General features: G+C 39.3%; 1 pseudogene; it reads right to left on the bottom strand.

Moving 5' to 3' along the window:
- Nucleotides 1-17,283: 17,283 nt before the first annotated feature.
- Nucleotides 17,284-17,558, bottom strand: part of LOC126076727 (sulfotransferase 1E1-like) — a 44,569-nt pseudogene continuing 44,294 nt past the window's right edge.

The following is a 17,558-nucleotide window of genomic DNA, read 5'->3' as shown; positions in this document are numbered from 1 at the left end:
TCTTGACAGTCAAAAGCTATAACTGGACCTAACACTGGGCCTCATTAGGTGGGGTCGCCCTCAGCTACCCTTGACGAGACTGAGTCCCCTTGAGACTGGCAGGGATGTTTCCATGTCGAGCCACGATACTTCTGCTAGGACAGATGGGGAGGCCCAAGTCTCACACCAAAAAGTGGATATTTTTTAATAAAATACTTTATTATGAGATAATTGTATCAGCACACAAAATTGTAAGAAATATGTACCCTTTACCCAGTTTCCCTCAATGATAGTATAACAAAATAACACAACTGGGATGTTGACATCTATTCTGTTGTAGTTAAGGATAATCATTGGCTATGCTATAATTCTCACTGGTTTGACAGATTTTATGTAATCATTCTCCACAATTTGTGATCTGGTGTTACCAGCCAGTCAGCTGAAAGGGACGTTTCCTTAGGGGGGTGGCCTGCATCCAACCTATGTGAATGTTCTGGCAAAGCTCTCTATCTCTCAATCCTACAATTGACTCGTCATCTTCTGACCTCCAGTTCTTGGGACATGAGCCAGCAGCCTCTCATCTGACCTGCAGGTTTTGGGATTTACCAGCTCCTGCAACCCTGTGAGCCAGTAGCCTTCCACTTCACCTACTGGTTTTGAATTCATCAGTCCCTGCTAGGATGTGAGTCAGAAGAAGTCTCCAACCTGACACCTGACTCACTGATTTGGGACTTGCAAGCCCCCACAACAGCATGAACCATTTCCTTGAAATAAATCTTTCTATATTTATACACACACTTCACTGGTTTTGCTCCTCTATAGAACCAACCCTAAGACACTCAGTACCAAGAGCGGTTCTAGAGAAACAAAATCATAAGGATGAGTTTTCTAAATTGGTTCTCAGGTTTAGCTAAAGGCTCTGATGACTCTGACTCTAGTAGTCAAGAAGGCATTGCTAATCCATGGTGTGAGGAGACAATAGAAATATTCATAATATCACTACCATTGGACAAAATATTTGTAAGGAACAAGGCTCTGGGTGTTTGCATATTTGATACTTTTCTACAATTTTTTCAGAATGAGAAGTATAAGGAAGCTGGTTATTTAGTCCTACTTTTGCTACTAGGCAAAGTGGTGAAAAAAAGAGATGAGCTCAAGGCTTCAGAGTAAGAGCTTAAGTGCTGCATCAAAGACCTGAAAATGGTCACATATACCCTGAAAGAAATGCTTCTTTCTTGTAGTAACAGAGCTCACATAACCAAAAGCCAAACCCAGAGTCTTAATGTAAGAGTGGCTGAATTACAATACCAATTGAATTCCCAGCCTCAAAAGGTGTCTGAAGTTAAAGTAAGGACATTGATTTGGAAGAAATGGGATCCTGAAACTTGGGATGGCAACATATGACCATATAATCAGGAAGCTGGGGACACTGAGCCCCTAATTTCTGCTGAATCACTCCTGTCAACAGAACCAACCCTTCTACTCCCATCTGAAGAGATTACTCCATTTTCCTGTGCTAAGACACCCTCCCCAGTAAAACCATTATCCCTTCAACCCCCATCTGATGAGATTAACCCAGCTGTGTCTGAAGAGCCTTTGTCTGAGATATCACCTGGGGTGGCATCTGAGGCATTGCCTGGGGCATCAACTAAGGTAAATGCCTTATAAGACATAGCTGAATGCCCCCAGGGTACACCCCCACCACCCAGTTTTGCTTCTAGACCTATAACTAGACTTAAGTCCCAGAGAGCCCCAAGAGGTAAAGTACAAAGTGTGACTCGTGAAGGGTTACACTACAATCCAAAAAAACTGCTTGATTTTTCTGTTATATACAAACAGAAACCTGTGGAATATGTGTGGGCATGGCCATTAAGGGTGTGGGTTAATGGTTCAAGGAACATAAATTTGTATCATTCTGAGCTTATTGATACGGGCCTACCAAGCAGATTCTTCATTCAATGTTTCAGCTCTAGAAGTTAAAAGGATCTAATAGTTTATTTGGTTGGTTCACTGAAGCATGGCTTAAGTGGTGGCCTGCACTAAATCAAGCTGAGATACCAGAACTGCCTTGGTATACTGTAAAAGTAGGTATCCAAAGGCTTAGAGAAATTGGCATGTTAAAGAGGATTTATAAGATTGGACCTACAGACCCATCCAAGGAGTGCCTAGAGAGCGCTTCTTTTAACACAACAGTGAGGAACAAATTTGGGAAGGGAGCCCCAGCATCCTTGAAGAATGCTGCGATTGGTATTTTCTATAAATCAGATTTGAAAGTAGGATCTGCCCTAAAGGAATTAAAACACCTAACAACAATGGGGCTGTTTGCACCCCTTGGTGGTAGGGGCCAAGTGGCAGCAATTCATTGCCAAAGACAAGGTGGGCGTGGTTAACATAATGGACAGTAGAACCAAAGCAGTAATCAGAATAGTCTGGTTCTAATGGATTTATTGCATTGGCTACTTAGACTTGGTGTTCCTGAGATTGAAATAGAAGGTATGTCTACTAAATATTTACTTGATTTGTGCAAGTGGAAGAATTCTAAATATGTGAATGACAGTCTAACTTGGATTGGCAGAATAGAGAGCCATGGCCTCTCACTCAATTCCCAGACTTAAGACATTTTACAGACCTACAACCCCTTAAATGAAGGGAGGTTGGGTCTCCTTGAGGATGATCCTCACTGCTCTGCCAAAAATTTATGCTGTTAATCTTTCTCCCAGCGTCCCCCAAAGGGAACTACTACCTTTTACAAGAGTGACAGTTCTTTGGGGAATAGAAAACAATCAGACTTTTCAGGAATTACTGGACCTTGCTCAGTTGCTAACCAAAACGTTGGCACTTTGAGTCCACAAGCTGCTCCTTGGAAACTCTATGGGGCAGTTCTACTCCAATCTATGCGGTTGCTGTGAGGTGGAATCGACTCAGTAGCAATAGGTTTGGTTTTGGTTTTTTGGGGCTTTCAACTAACAATAGTTCCAGGGGACTCAAAACAACATTGTGACCTACTTGCAAGAGTAGGAGCATTTGGATCAGGTTATCAATGGAGTCTTAGCTCAGGTCTGTCTTACAGTGGGTCAAGTGGGTCTCCAAACCCATCCTGTAGTGATTCCCCAGTTCCAAAATGAAAAATTTAAATAGACATACTCAGCAAATGGCAGAACCTCCACATTGGATGCCTGACATGTGGAGTAAGTGCTATTTTGATAGGAGGCCATTAGAATTGCCCACTAGGACCAAAGATGAAGAAGTAGATTTTTATCAGCTGCTGCAGTCTGAAATTGATCAAACATGCAATCATGATGCACTGATAATTACTGGCAATTGGAGTGCGAAAGTTGGAAACAAAGAAGAAGGATCAGTAGTTGGAAAATACAGCCTTGGTGATAGAAACAACGGCAAAGATCGAATGATAGAATTTTGCAAGACCAACGACTTCTTCTTTGCAAATACCTTCTTTCACCAACATAAAAGGTGACTATACACATGGACCTCGCCAGATGGAACACACAGAAATCAAATTGACTACATCTGTGGAAAGAGATGATGGAAAAGCTCAATATCATTGGTCAGAACAAGACCAGGGGCCAACTGTGGAAGAGACCATCAATTGCTCATATGCAAGTTCAAGCTGAAACTGAAGAAAAAGCAAGTCCATGAGAGCCAAAATATGACCTTGAGTATATCCCATCTGAATTTATAGACCACCTGTAGAATACAGCTGACGCATTGAACACTAGTGACCAAAGATCATATGAGTTGTGGAATGACATCGAGGACATCATCCATGAAGAAAGCAAGAGGCCATTAAAAGACAGGAAAGAAAAAACCAAGGTGGATGTTAGAGGAGACACTGAAACTTGCTCTCGAACAACGAGCAGCTAAAGCAAAAGGAAGAATTGATGAAGTAAAAGAACTGAACAGAAGATTTCAACGGGCCTCTCGAGAAGACAAAGTAAAGTATTATAATGACATGTGCAAAGAGCTGGAGATGAAAAACCAAAAGGGAAGAACAGACTCAGCGTTTCTCAAGCTGAAAGAACTGAAGGAAAAATTCAAGCCTTGAGTTGCAATAGTGAAGGAGTCTATGGGGAAAATATTAAATGACGCAGGAAGCATCAAAAGAAGATGGAAGGAATACACAGAGTCATTACATCAAAAAGAATTAGTTGATGTTCAACCATTTCAAGAGGTGGCATATCATCAGGAACTGATGATACGGAAGGAAAAAGTCCAAGCTGCTCTGAAGGCATTGGCAAAAAACAAGGCTCCAGGAATTGATGGAATATCAATTGAGATGTTTCAACAAACAGATGCAGCGCTAGAGACGCTCACTCCTCCATGCCAAGAAATACGGAAGACAGCTTCCTGTCCAACTGACTGGAAGAGATCCATATTTATGCCTATTCCCAAGAAAGGTGATCCAACCGAATGTGGAAATTATGGAACAATATCATTAATATCACATGCAAGCAAAATTTTGCTGAATATCATTCAAAAACGGCTACAGCAGTATATTGACATGGAACTGCCAGAAATTCAGGCCCGTTTCAGAAGAGGACGTGGAACCAGGGATGTCATCGCTGATGCCAGATAGATCTTGGGTGAAAGCAGAAAATACCAGAAGGATGTTTACCTGGGGTTTTCTTTCTTTCTTTAGGAAACATAAGAGAGGTGTAATCACCGCTTTTTTTTTTTTTTTAATAATTTTTATTGTGCTTTAAGTGAAAGTTTACAAATCGAGTCAGTCTCTCACATATAAACTTACATACACCTTACAACATACTCCCATTTACTCTCCCCCTAATGAGCCAGGCTGTTCCCTCCTTCCAGTCTCACTTTCATGACCGTTTTGCCAGTTTCTAACCCTCTATACCCTCCCATCTCCCCTCCAGACAGGAGATGACAACACAGTCTCAAGTGTCCACCTGATACAAGTAGCTCGCTCCTCATCAGCATCTGTCTCCAACCCATTGTCCAGTCCCTTCCATGTCTGATGAGTTGTCTTCTGGAATGGTTCCTGTCCTGGGCCAACAGAAGGTTTGGGGACCATGACCACCGAGATTCTTCTAGTCTCAGTCAGACCATTAAGTATGGTCTTTTTATAAGAATTTGGGGTCTGCATTTTTTTTTTTTTTATCCCACTGTTCTCCTGCTCCCTCAGGGGTTCTCTGTTGTGCTCCCTGTCAGGGCAGTCATCAGTTGTAGCTGAGCACCATCTAGTTCTTCTGGTCTCAGGATGATGTAAGTCTCTAGCTCATGTGGTCCTTTCTGTCTCTTGGGCTCATAGTTATCCTGTGACCTTGGTGTTCTTCATTTTCCTTTGCTCCAGGTGGGTTGAGACCAATTGATGCATCTTAGATGGCCGCTTGTTAGCATTTAAGACCCCAGATGCCACACTTCAAAGTGGGATGCAGAATGTTTTCATAATAGAATTTATTTTGCTAATGACTTAGATGTCCGCTGAAGCCATAGTTCCCAAAAGCCTGCCCTTGCTCCACTGACCTTTGAAGCATTCAGTTTATCCCAGAAACTTCTTTGCTTTTGGTCCAGTTCAGTTGAACTGACCTTCCGTGTATTGAGTATTGTCCTTCCCTTCACCTAAAGTAGTTCTTATCTACTATATAATCAGTAAATAACCCTCTCCCACACTCCCTCCCTCCCCCTTCTCCTAACCACAAAAGAATGTGCTCTCAGTTTAAACTATTTCTCAAGAACTTATATAATAGTGGTCTTCTACAATATTTGTCCTTTTGCATCTGACTAATTCCACTCAGTATAATGCCTTCCAGGATCCTCCACGTTAAGAAATGTTTCACAGATTCCTCACTGTTCTTTATCGATGCGTAGTATTCCATTGAGTGAATATACCATAATTTATTTACCATTCATCCGTTGATGGACACCTTGGTTGCTTACGTCTTTTTGCCATTGTTAACAGTGCTGCAATAAACATGGGTGTGCATACATCTGTTCGTGTAAAGGCTCTTATTTCTCTAGGATATATTCCAAGGAGTGGGATTTCTGGATTTCTAACTTTTCAAGGGAACACCAGATAGATTTCCAAAGTGGTTGTACCATTTTACATTCCCACCAGCAGTGTATAAGAATTCCAATCTCTCTGCAGCCTCTCCAACATTTATTATTTTGTGTTTTTTGGATTAATGCCAGCCTTGTTGGAGTGAGATGGAATCTCAATGTAACTTTAATTTGCATTTCTCTAATGGCTAATGATCGAGAGCATTTTCTCATGTATCTGTTAGCTGCCTGAATATCTTCTTTAGTGAACTGCATGTTCATATCCTTTGCCCACTTTTTGATTGGGTTGTTTGTCTTTTTGTGGTTGAGTCTTAATAGAATCATATAGATTTTAGAGAACAGGTGCTAGTCAGAGATGTCATAGCTGAAAATTTTTTCCCAATCTGTAGGTGGTCTTTTTAATCTTTTGGTGAAGTCTTTAGATGAGCATACGTGTTTGATTTTTAGGAGCTCCCAGTTATCTGGTTTCTCTTTGGCATTTTTAGTAATTTTTTCTATTCTGTGAATGCCTTGCTTTAGGGCTCCTAACGTTGTCCCTATTTTTTCTTCCTTGATCTTTATCGTTTTAGTCTTTATGTTTAGGTCTTTGATCCACTTGGAGTTAGTTTTTGTGCTTGGTGTGAGGTATGGGTCCTGTTTCATTTTTTTGCAGATGGATATCCAGTTATGCCAGCACCATTTGTTAAAAAGACTATCTTTTCCCCAATTAACGGACACTGGGCCTTTGTCAAATATCAGCTGCTCATATGTGGATGGATTTATATCTGGGTTCTCAATTCTGTTCCATTGGTCTATGTGCCTGTTGTTGTACCAGTACCAGGCTGTTTTGACTACCATGGCTGCATAATATAATATGTTCTAAAATCAGGTAGAGTGAGGCCTCCCACTTTCTTCTTCTTTTTCAGTAATGCTTTGCTTATCCGGGGCTTCTTTCCCTTCCATATGAAGTTGGTGATTTGTTTCTCCAACACATTAAAAAATGTCGTTGGAATTTGGATCAGAAGTGCATTGTATGTATAGATGGCTTTTGGTAGAATAGACATTTTTACTTTGTGAAGTCTTCCTATCCATGAGCAAGGTATGTTTTTCCACTTATGTAGGTCCCTTTTAGTTTCTTGTACTAGTACTTTGTAGCTTTCTTTGTATAGGTCTTTACATCTTTGGTTAAATTTATTCCCAAGTATTTTATCTTCTTGGGGGCTACTGTGAATGGTATTGATTTGATGATTTCCTCTTCGATGTTCTTTTTGTTGATGTAGAGGAATCCAAGTGATTTTTGTACGTTTATCTTGTAACCTGAGACTCTGTCGAACTCTTCTATTAGTTTCAGTAGTTTTCTGAAGGATTCCTTAGGGTTTTCTGTGTATAATTTAATGTCATCTGCAAATAGAGATAATTTGACTTCTTTCTTGCCAATCCGGATGCCCTTTATTTCTTTGTCTAGCCTCATTACTCTGGCTAGGACCTCCAGCACAATGTTGACTAAGAGTGGTGATAAAGGGCATCCTTGTCTGGTTCCTGTTCTCAAGCGAAATGCTTTTAGGCTGTCTCCATTTAGAATGATGTTGACTGTTGGCTTTGTATAGATGCCCTTTATTATGTTGAGGAATTTTCCTTCAATTCCTATTTTGCTGAGAGTCTTTATCATGAATGGGTGTTGGACTTTGTCAAATGCCTTTTCTGCATCAATTGATAAGATCCTGTGGTTTTTGTCTTTTGTTTTATTTATATGGTGGATTACATTAATGGTTTTTCTACTATTGAACCAACCTTGCATACCTGGTATAAATCCCACTTGGTCATGGTGGATTATTTTTTTGATATGTCATTGAATTCTATTGGCTGGAATTTTGTTGAGGATTTTTGCATCTATGTTCATGAGGGATATAGGTCTGTAATTTTCTTTTTTTGTGGTGTCTTTACCTGGTTTCGGTATCAGGTATATGCTGGCTTCATAGAATGAGTTAGGTAGTATTCCATCACTTTCTATGCTTTGAAATACCTTTAGTAGTAGTGGTGTTAACTCTTCTCTGAAAGTTTGATAGAACTCTGCAGTGAAGCTGTCCAGGCCAGGGCTTTTATTTGTTGAGAGTTTTTTTTATTATCTTTTCAATCTCTTCTTTTGTTATGGGTCTATTTAGTTGTTCTACTTCTGATTGTGTTAGTTTAGGTAGGTAGTGTTTTTCTAGGAATTCGTCAATTTCTTCTAGCTTTGCAAATTTGTTAGAGTACAATTTTCATAATATTCTTATATGATTCTTCTAATTTCCATTGGGTCTGCTGTGATATGGCCCATCTCATTTCTTATAAAGGTTATTTTTTCCTTTCCTGTATTTCTTTAGTCAGTCTAGCCAATGGTTTATCAATTTTGTTAATTTTTTCAAAGAACCAGCTTTTGGCTTTCTTAATTCTTTCAATTGTTTTTCTGTTCTCTTATTCATTTAGTTCAGCTCTAATTTTTATTATTTGTTTTCTTCTGGTATCTGATGGATTGTTTTGTTGCTCGCTTTCTATTTGTTCAGTTGTAGGGACAGTTCTATGATTTTGGCTCTTTCTTCTTTATGTATGTGTGCATTCATCTATATAAATTTTTGACCTCCAAGCACTGCTTTTGCTGTGTCACAGACGTTTTAATAGGAAGTGTTTTCATTCTCGTTGCGTTCTATGAATTTATTGCCTCCTTAATAATGTCTTCTATAAGTGAGTCTTTTTTGAGCAGGGTATTGTTCAGTTTCCAAATATTTGATTTCTTTTCCCTGATTTTTCTGTTATTGATTTGCACTTTTATGGCCTTGTGGTCTGAGAAGATGCTTGGTAATATTTTGACGTTTTGGATTCTGCAAAGGTTTGTTTTATGACCTAATGTGTGATCTATTCTAAAGAATGATCCATGCGCACTGGAAAAAAAAACACTTTGCAGCTGTTGGGTGGAGTCTTCTGTATAAGTCCATGAGGTCAAGTTGGTTGATTGTAGCAATTAGTTCTTCTGTGTTGCTATTGAGCTTCTTACTGGAAGTCCTATCCTTCTCCAAAAGTAGTGTGTTGAAGTCTCCTACTATAATTGTGGAGGTGTCTATCTCACTTTTCAGTTCTGTTAAAGTTTGTTTTATGTATCTTGCAGCCCTGTCATTGGGTGCATAAATATTTAATATGGTTCTATCTTCCTGGTCAATTGTCCCTTTAATCATTATGTAGTGTCCTTCTTTATCCTTTGTGGTGGATTTAACTTGAAAGTCTATTTTGTCAGAAATTAATATTGCCACTCTTGCTCTTTTTTGATTGTTGTTTGCTTGATATATTTTTTTCCATCCTTTGAGTTTTAGTTTGTTTGTGTCTCTAAGTCTAAGGTGTGTCTCTTGTAGGCAGCATATAAATGGATCGTGTTTCTTTATCCAGTCTGAGACTCTCTGTCTCTTTATTGGTGCATTTAGTCCATTTACATTCAGTGTAATTATAGATAAGTATGAATTTACTGCTGTCATTTTGATGCCTTTGTGTGTGTGTGTTGTTGACTATTTCATTTTTCACTTACTTTTTTGTGCTGAGATGTTTTCCTTTGTAAATTGTGTGTTCCTCATTTTCATAGTAGTTGAATTTACAGTTGCTGAGTCTTTATGTTTTTCTTGGTTTTTATTTTGAATTATGGAATTGTTAGACCCCTTTGTGGGTACCTCAATATTTACCCCTCTTTTTCTAAGTAAAAACCTGACTTATATCGTCCTATATCGCCTTGCTTTCCTCTCCATATGGAAGATCTATGACTCCTGTATTTAATCCCTCTTTTTGATTATTGTGATCTTTTACAGAATGACTTCAATGATTCCCTGTTTTGAGCATTTTTTTCTTTTTAAAATTAACCTTAATTTGTTTTTTGTGATTTCCCTATTTGAGTTGATATCAGGATGTTCTGTTCTGTGACCTTGTGTTGTGCTGGTATCTAATGTCATTGGTTTTCTGACCAAACAATTTCCTTTAGTATTTCTTGTAGCTTTGGTTTGGTTTTTGCAAATTCTCTAAGCTTGTGTTTATCTGTAAATGTCTTAATTTTGCCTTCATATTTCAGAGAGAGTTTTTCTGGATATATGATCCTTGGCTGGCAGTTTTTCTCCTTCAGTGCTCTGTATATGTCATCCCATTGCCTTCTTGCCTGTATGGTTTCTGCTGAGTAGTCTGAACTTATTCTTATGCATTCTCCTTTGTAGGAGACTTTTCTTTTATCCCTGGCTGCTTTTAAAATTTTCTCTTTATCTTTGGTTTTGACAGGCTTGATGATAATACGTCTTGGTGATTTTCTTTATAGATCAATCTTATGTGGGGTTTGATGAGCATCTTGGATAGATATCCTTTCACCTTTCATGAAGCCAGCGAAGTTTTCTGCCAACAGATCTTCAACTATTCTCTCTGGATTTTCTGTTACCCCTCCCTGTTCTGGAATTCCAATCACACGCAAGTTATTCTTCTTGTTAGAGTCCCACGTGATTCTTAGGGTTTCTTCATTTTTTAAAATTCTTTTTTCTTCAACTATATTGGTGTCAACTGGCTTATCCTACACCTCCCTCACTCTGGAATCCAGTTGCTTGATTCTGCTCCTCTGACTTCCTACTGAGTTGTCTAATTCTGTAATTTTACTGCTAATCTTTTGGATTTCTGAATGCTGTCTCTCTATGGGTTCATGCAGCTTATTAATTTTGCACTATGTTTTTGATTTCTTCAACTGCTTTATAGTGTGTTCCTTGGCTTTTTCTGTAGATTGCCTTATTTCATTTCTGAGGTCATCCCTGATGTCTTAAAGCATTCTGTACATTAGTTTTTTATATTCTGCATCTGGAAATTCCAGGATTGTATCTTCATTTGGGAAAGATTTTGATTCTTTAATTTGGGGAGTTGTAGAAGCATTCATGGTCTGCTTCTTTATGTGGTTTGATAGCGACTGCTTTCTCCAAGCCATCTATAAGATATTGTAATGATTTATTTTATATTTGCTCACTGTGTCTTATCTTGTTTTCTTTTCTTTCAATATACGCAGATGGGCTACTAGATTGCACTATCTTTATTTTTGTAGCTTTTGAATCACTTATGTCCTATTACCAGCTGTTTTGGGCTGTCACCAGATATATAAGCCTAAGAGTCCACTCACTATTCTTGAATAGAATCATCTTAGGTGTTCTGATTTTGGGTCACCAAGTGTGTGGTGTAGACTGTCACCTATTCACTTAGAGGAGTAGTGGTTATAGCTGTGTGCACTAGATTCTAGTAGCAGCAGGGGGTCACAGTCCAGGGGGGGCAGGATGCTGACAGCCTTCCCCCATGTGCCACTGAGGGAGGTGTGTCTCTATTCCTAAAGCACTTTCGTGGGTGGGCTCTGCAACTGTACCTTAGGCACCCAATGCATGTACCTCTACAGATTGGTAGGTGTCAGTATCCTCAGACCCCTTTGGCAGGTGGCTAGGTGGTTTGGGTGGAGCTTCAGCCCTTAGTTCCCCATTGTGGATCAGTGAGGGCTCTGTTTAAGAGGTAGAGATATCAGACCTAGAAAACTTGTCTTTCCAGTGATCTGCTAAAACAATGACAGGCAGATCTCTATCAGAATTGCCTTTGTATTATAATAGCCACCTTTTTCCCTATAGGGATGAAAACCAAAGACTGTGGATCTCATATGCTTGGCTAGAGCTGCTTCTGTACTGTTATTCCAGTTTAGGGAAGTCAGGGAAGGATTTTTGTTCCCTGGGTTTTTGGTAGCTGCTTGTCTCAGGCCAGGAGAATGGGTTAGGAAAAAAAAAAAAAACCTGCAGAGCACTTCACTCCCTGGCCCAGGAAATTCCAATGTTAATGAAGCCACCTGGGGCAGGGAGGGGAGGGATCAGATAGATAGGAAAGAGGGGCACCCAGCAACATAGACAAAGTTACTTATCTTGCTTGGTGATGACTGTTTTATCTGAGATTCCTGAGGGGCGTGTAGCCTGTGTGCCCTGGATTGGTTGAGATTGCCCAGGAGGGTCAGAACTGTATCCCATGCTTGTGTATCTTGGTCACAAGCCGTGGTCAGCTCCTGCACTCCCAGTGCAAACCCCAGCGCCAAGGTTCCCCAGCTGGGACGCCGCACTCCAGGCTCCAAAGCCAGTCGCTGCCTCCTGGTGACTTCTCCTCCTGTCAGCTGCGTCGTTGTGCTGCCTGTATGCGCTGGCTGGGCTTCCCCCGAGGTCACTTCAGGGGGCTAGGGCTGCATCCCGTGTTTGGACCATCTCAGGAATCCGTGCTCAGCTCCCCTGTGCCCAGTCCAAAGCCCGGCACCAAGGCTTTCTGACTGGGATGCTGGCTCCAGGCTCTGAAAACAGTCGCTACTTTCCCGTGGTTACTTGTTCTCTCTCTAGCAGCGTCAGCGTGCAGCCTGCTTGTGCTGGCTGTGTCTCTACTGAGGTTACCCCAGGGGGCTAGGGGTTAGGGCTTTGTCCTGTGCCTGCCCTGCCTCAGTAAGCCACAATCAGCCCCGCCATTCGGCACTAGGGAACCGCGAGGGCTCAAGGCTGTGGAGCGGAACTCCAGTTCTCGAGGCTGTCACTGCTTCACGGCACAGCTTTTGTCTCCCCTTTCACTCGGGTCAACTCTTTAGATCTGTGTTTGATGGTCAGGGTTCGTAGATTGCCATGTATGTGATCGATTCACTTGTTTTTCTGAGTCTTTGTTGCAAGAGGGATCCAAGATAGCTTCTACCTAGTCAGTCATCTTGGCCCCTCCTCTACCTGGGTTTTATTGACTGTGCAAAGGCTTTCCAGTGTGTGGATCATAACAAACTATGGATAATACTGCGAAGAATGGGAATTCCAGAACACTTAATTGTGCTCATGAGGAGTCTTTACATACATCAAGAGGCAGTCATTCAGACAGAACATGGGGATACTGATTGGTTTAATGTCAGGAAAGGTGTGTGTCAGGGTTTTATTCTCTCACCATACCTATTCAATCTGTATGCTGAGCAAATAATCAGAGAAGCTGGACTCTATGAAGAAGAACGGGGCATCAGGTTTGGAGGAAGACTCATTAACAACCTGTGTTATGTAGATGACACAACCTTGCTTGCTGAAAGTGAAGAGGACTTGAAGCATTTACTGATGAAGGTCAAAGAGCACAGCCTTTGGTATGGATTACACCTCAACATAAAGAAAACAAAAATTCTCACAACTGGACCAATGAGCAACATCATGATAAACAGAGGATAGATTGAATATGTCAAGAAATTCATTTTTCTTGGATCCACAATCAACAGCCATGGAAGCCACAGTCAAGAAATCAAAAGATGCATTGGACTGGGTAAATCTGCTGGAAAGGACCTCTTTAAAGCATTGAAGAGCAAAGATGTCACCTTGAAGACTAAGGTGCATCTGACCAAACCATGGTATTTTCAATTGCATCATATGCATGTGAAAACTGGAAAATGAATAAGGAAGACCAAAGAAGAATTGACACCTTTAAATTGTGTTGTTTGCAAAGAGTATTGAATATACCATGTACTGTCAAAACAAGGAGGAAACCCTGGTGGCATAGTGGTTAAATGCTGTGACTGTTAACCAAGAGGTCGGCAGTTTAAATCCTCCAGGCACTCCTTGGAAACCCTATGGGGCAGTTCTACTCTGTCCCATAGGGTCACTAAGATTCAGAATCCACTTAATGGCAGTGGGTTTGATTTGGGTTTGGCCAAAAGAACGAACAAATCTCTCTTAGAAGAAGTACAGCTAGAATGCTCCTTAGAAGCAAGGCTGGCGAGACTGCATCTTACATACTTTGGATATGTTGTCAGGGGGGATCAGTCCCTGGAAAAAGATAGCATTCTTGGAAGAGTACAGGGTCAGTGGAAAAAAGGAAGACCCTCATCAAGGTGGATTGACACAGCGGCTGCAACAATGAGCTCAAGCATAACAACGACTGTAAGGATGGCTCAGGACGGGGCAGTGTTTCGTTCTGTTTTGCATGGGGTCACTTTGAGTCTGAGTCGGAGCAGACTCGAAGACACCTAACAATAACAACAAGCAATTTATGTATTAAATTTCCCTTTAATATTGCTTTACCTGTATCCCACAAATTTAGATTCATACACTTTCACTTTCATTCATTGTCACGTAATATTATGCATTATTTTATTTCCTTTGAGACTTCCTCTTTAAACCAGGGATTATTTGGAAGTGTGTTGTTTAATTTCCAAGTGTGTGAATGTTTTTCTGTTGTCTTTCTGTTTATTATTTTTACTTTGATTCCATTTCTTTCCAAGAACATGCTCTACATACTTTCCATTATTTTTAATCTGCTACGGTTTGTTTTATGACAGAGTTTGGTATATTTTGGTGAATGTCCCATTTGAGCTAAACTAAAGAGATACAACAACTAGATGGAACATGTGGTCCCAGGTTAGAAGTAACCAGAATGAAATGGGTTATTTGATGGGACATTTAAGATGCATGGTAACTCAATTTCTCGATTGGAAGGTAGTGTTGCATCAATGCTGTTTTTCTGGTTTATGATTGTGTTGTGATGATGTAGGGTGGTGTCCTTATTTTTGAGAGAGACGTATGGTGTATTTCACTGATAAATGCTATATCTACAGCTTGCTCTCAGGCTGTTCAGAAAAAGAGTAATGATAATGGATGTGTGTTTATGTGTGATATACAGAACATTTTGTAGTGCTCTTGCAACTTCTCTATGAGTTTGAAATTACTTTATAGTAAAGTATTATAAATGAGAAGAAAGGGTTTATTAGAAATAGGCCAACTGTCAAAGGGTTGAATCACCTTAATTCCTGAAAATTGACTGTATCTGGTAGAAATAAATAAAAATTCTCTCTGGAGGAAAAAAAAAAAATATCATAAGCCTCATATCTATAACCAAATTTTCAAATATGGTCTCCAACAAACAATAAAAAATAACCAAGCATAAGAAGAGACAATACAACATAAATTGATTAAATATTCCTTGCATCATCTTGTGGAAGATTATACCTTCTTGCCCAATTGACATTCAGCTTGGACATATTACTAGCTTGGGTCAAGAAAATGTGAATAAAAGTGATAAATTCCATGTTTTTAAACTATAATGGTATAATTGATCAGTTGTTGCAAAGACATACGGTAGGCAAAGCTGAAAATATGTACTACCTGCTTGGGGGAGCAGGGGGAAAGAAGCTGTTTTCATATGCCCAGCATCTGGTATCCCTTATGGTTAACCTCTTGTATCACTATGATATATCTGTCACATACTAAATCAACATTGATACATTATTGTGAACTAAAGTCCATACTTTATTAGGATTTCCTTAGTTTTTACACAATGCCCTTTTTTTTGTCCCAGGATCCCACCCAGAATACCACAGTTAATTTAGTCAACATGTCTCTTTTTTACTTTTCTTGGTTTTGATGACCATCACAGCTTTGAGGAGTGCTGGTAAGGTATTTTGTGTACAGTCCTTCAATTTGGGTTTTTCTGATAGTTTTGTCATGGTTAGACAATAGTTTTAGGTTTTTGAGGGCAGACCACCAAGGTAAAATGCTATTTTCATCACATCATATCAAAGGTATATACTATCAACATTATGGATGATTCTAACTTTGATTACCTAGCTCAGGTAGTGTTTGCCAGGTTTCTCCACTGTAGTTATCTTCCTTTCTCCACCTGTACCCCCATATTTTCATTAAAAAAAAAAAAAACTTACTATGTATATCCCACCCTAAAGCTTGGGGGTTATAAACAATTAGTTGGTATTCTTCCACACAGGGTATTTGCTTATTCTCTCTTATTTAATTTCTTACTGAATCATTTATTTATACAAACATGGATTTATGGAAGTTTATTTTATGTTTTGGGTATAAAATAAACAGCACTAAGTTATTTATTTTGGTGTTCAAATTGCATTCCCAAGTATTTCAATCGTATAACTTTGTGGCATGTCTCACATTTTTTACACACATGGGGTCATTATGACTGAGAATTGACTCCACAGCAATTAACAACAACAACAATACCTTCATAAATAAATGCTTATTAAGCACTTTCTGGAAACACTGGTGGCATAGTGGTTAAGTGCTATGGCTGCTAAACAAAGGGTCGGCAGTTCGAATCCACCAGGCGCTTCTTGGAAACTCTGTGGGGCAGTTGTACTCTGTTCTATAGGGTCGCTATGAGTCAGAATTGGCTCTACGGCACTGGGTTTTCTGGGATAAGCACTTTCTAGTTAGGACATATCAGTCAATCAGCAAACATTTATTAAGTGCTTCTATGTATCTCAGCTACTAACCAAAAGTTCAGCAGCTGGAATCCACCAACTGCGCCTCGGAAACCCTATGGGGAGGTTCTACTCTGTCTTATAGGATCTCTATGAGTAGGAATTGACTCGACAGCAATGGGTTTTGAAAAGGAATGTCTTGAAGCATTGAACCTGTAGGCATTGTTCTAGAGGTCTAATCATTAAGAAACATTAAACATTGAGGTAACCAAAAATTTCTAGCTTTTCTAAAGACACAGAATTAAAGCTGCAGTGGCCATGCCTATGTACCCCATATCATGATATCGTACATGGTTCTCACTGACTACAGTCTGCACAAAGACTGTAAGCCCAGCTCAGGGAAAATGTCAACAAATCTAAGGGTGTTTGGAGTTTTTATGTGACATTGAAGTTAGAACTAGATCCCTCCCTTCTCCTAAACAGATACAGAAATATCATTGCAAGTTCTTGGGAAATGCAATTAGTCCAAATTTCAATCAGCCAACTTAACATATTTGGTCCACTAAGGACTGATGTCAGAAAGATATATGGATTGACTCTTGTTTAGTTACATGTAAACAACATCTACTATGAGTTTTATAATGCATATAATGAAAAAACTGTTATTATGTAGTAGAATGGTAAGTAAAAGAAAATCATGACAAAAGTTAGTACATAAAAAAAAAAAATTGTTGCCTTGAAGAGTTAAGATTCAGCTACCCATCCCTTGCCTCCAGCAAAATCTTAACATTTTCCAGGACTCTACCATTATTGTATAATGCACGACTATGTTATATTTTTAAAAAATACCATTAATTTTTAAAAACGGTAACTATTGAACAGGGTGCTGAGAAATTGCTGGACTTCTCTCCAAAAAGACAGACAACAAACCATGTTGCTTTCTCCCTAGTTTTGACTTTTTGGTGGAGGAATTAAAAAGGTGAGCGTTGTAATACTGAAGACCCATAGAAAGTCTGTCATGACTATCTTAGAAAAAACACGTATTGACTATTATAATAATGCTAATACTGAAAAATCAATTCAGTGCAGTAAAAAGGGACATATACCAATAAAAATAATGTCTAAAATTAAGAAAAAAACATTTATTTATTTACTGACAATCACCACAGTCTTAAAACTTAAGTTTGCAGAGCTTGGATTCATTACATTGTGTATAGGTAAGAAGGAAATCTAAGAAAAATGCATTTCAAATTATCTGAAGGTAGATACATATATTTCATTTTCATGTATATATCAATTTATATATATATGAACTTTGAAAAAATATGTATAAATA

The sequence above is a fragment of the Elephas maximus genome, chromosome 5, assembly GCF_024166365.1.
Source record: "Elephas maximus indicus isolate mEleMax1 chromosome 5, mEleMax1 primary haplotype, whole genome shotgun sequence".
Taxonomy (NCBI): Eukaryota; Metazoa; Chordata; class Mammalia; order Proboscidea; family Elephantidae; genus Elephas; species Elephas maximus.
The sequence above is the reverse complement of the archived record's forward strand: the minus strand, read 5'-3'. Positions and strand labels throughout refer to the sequence as shown.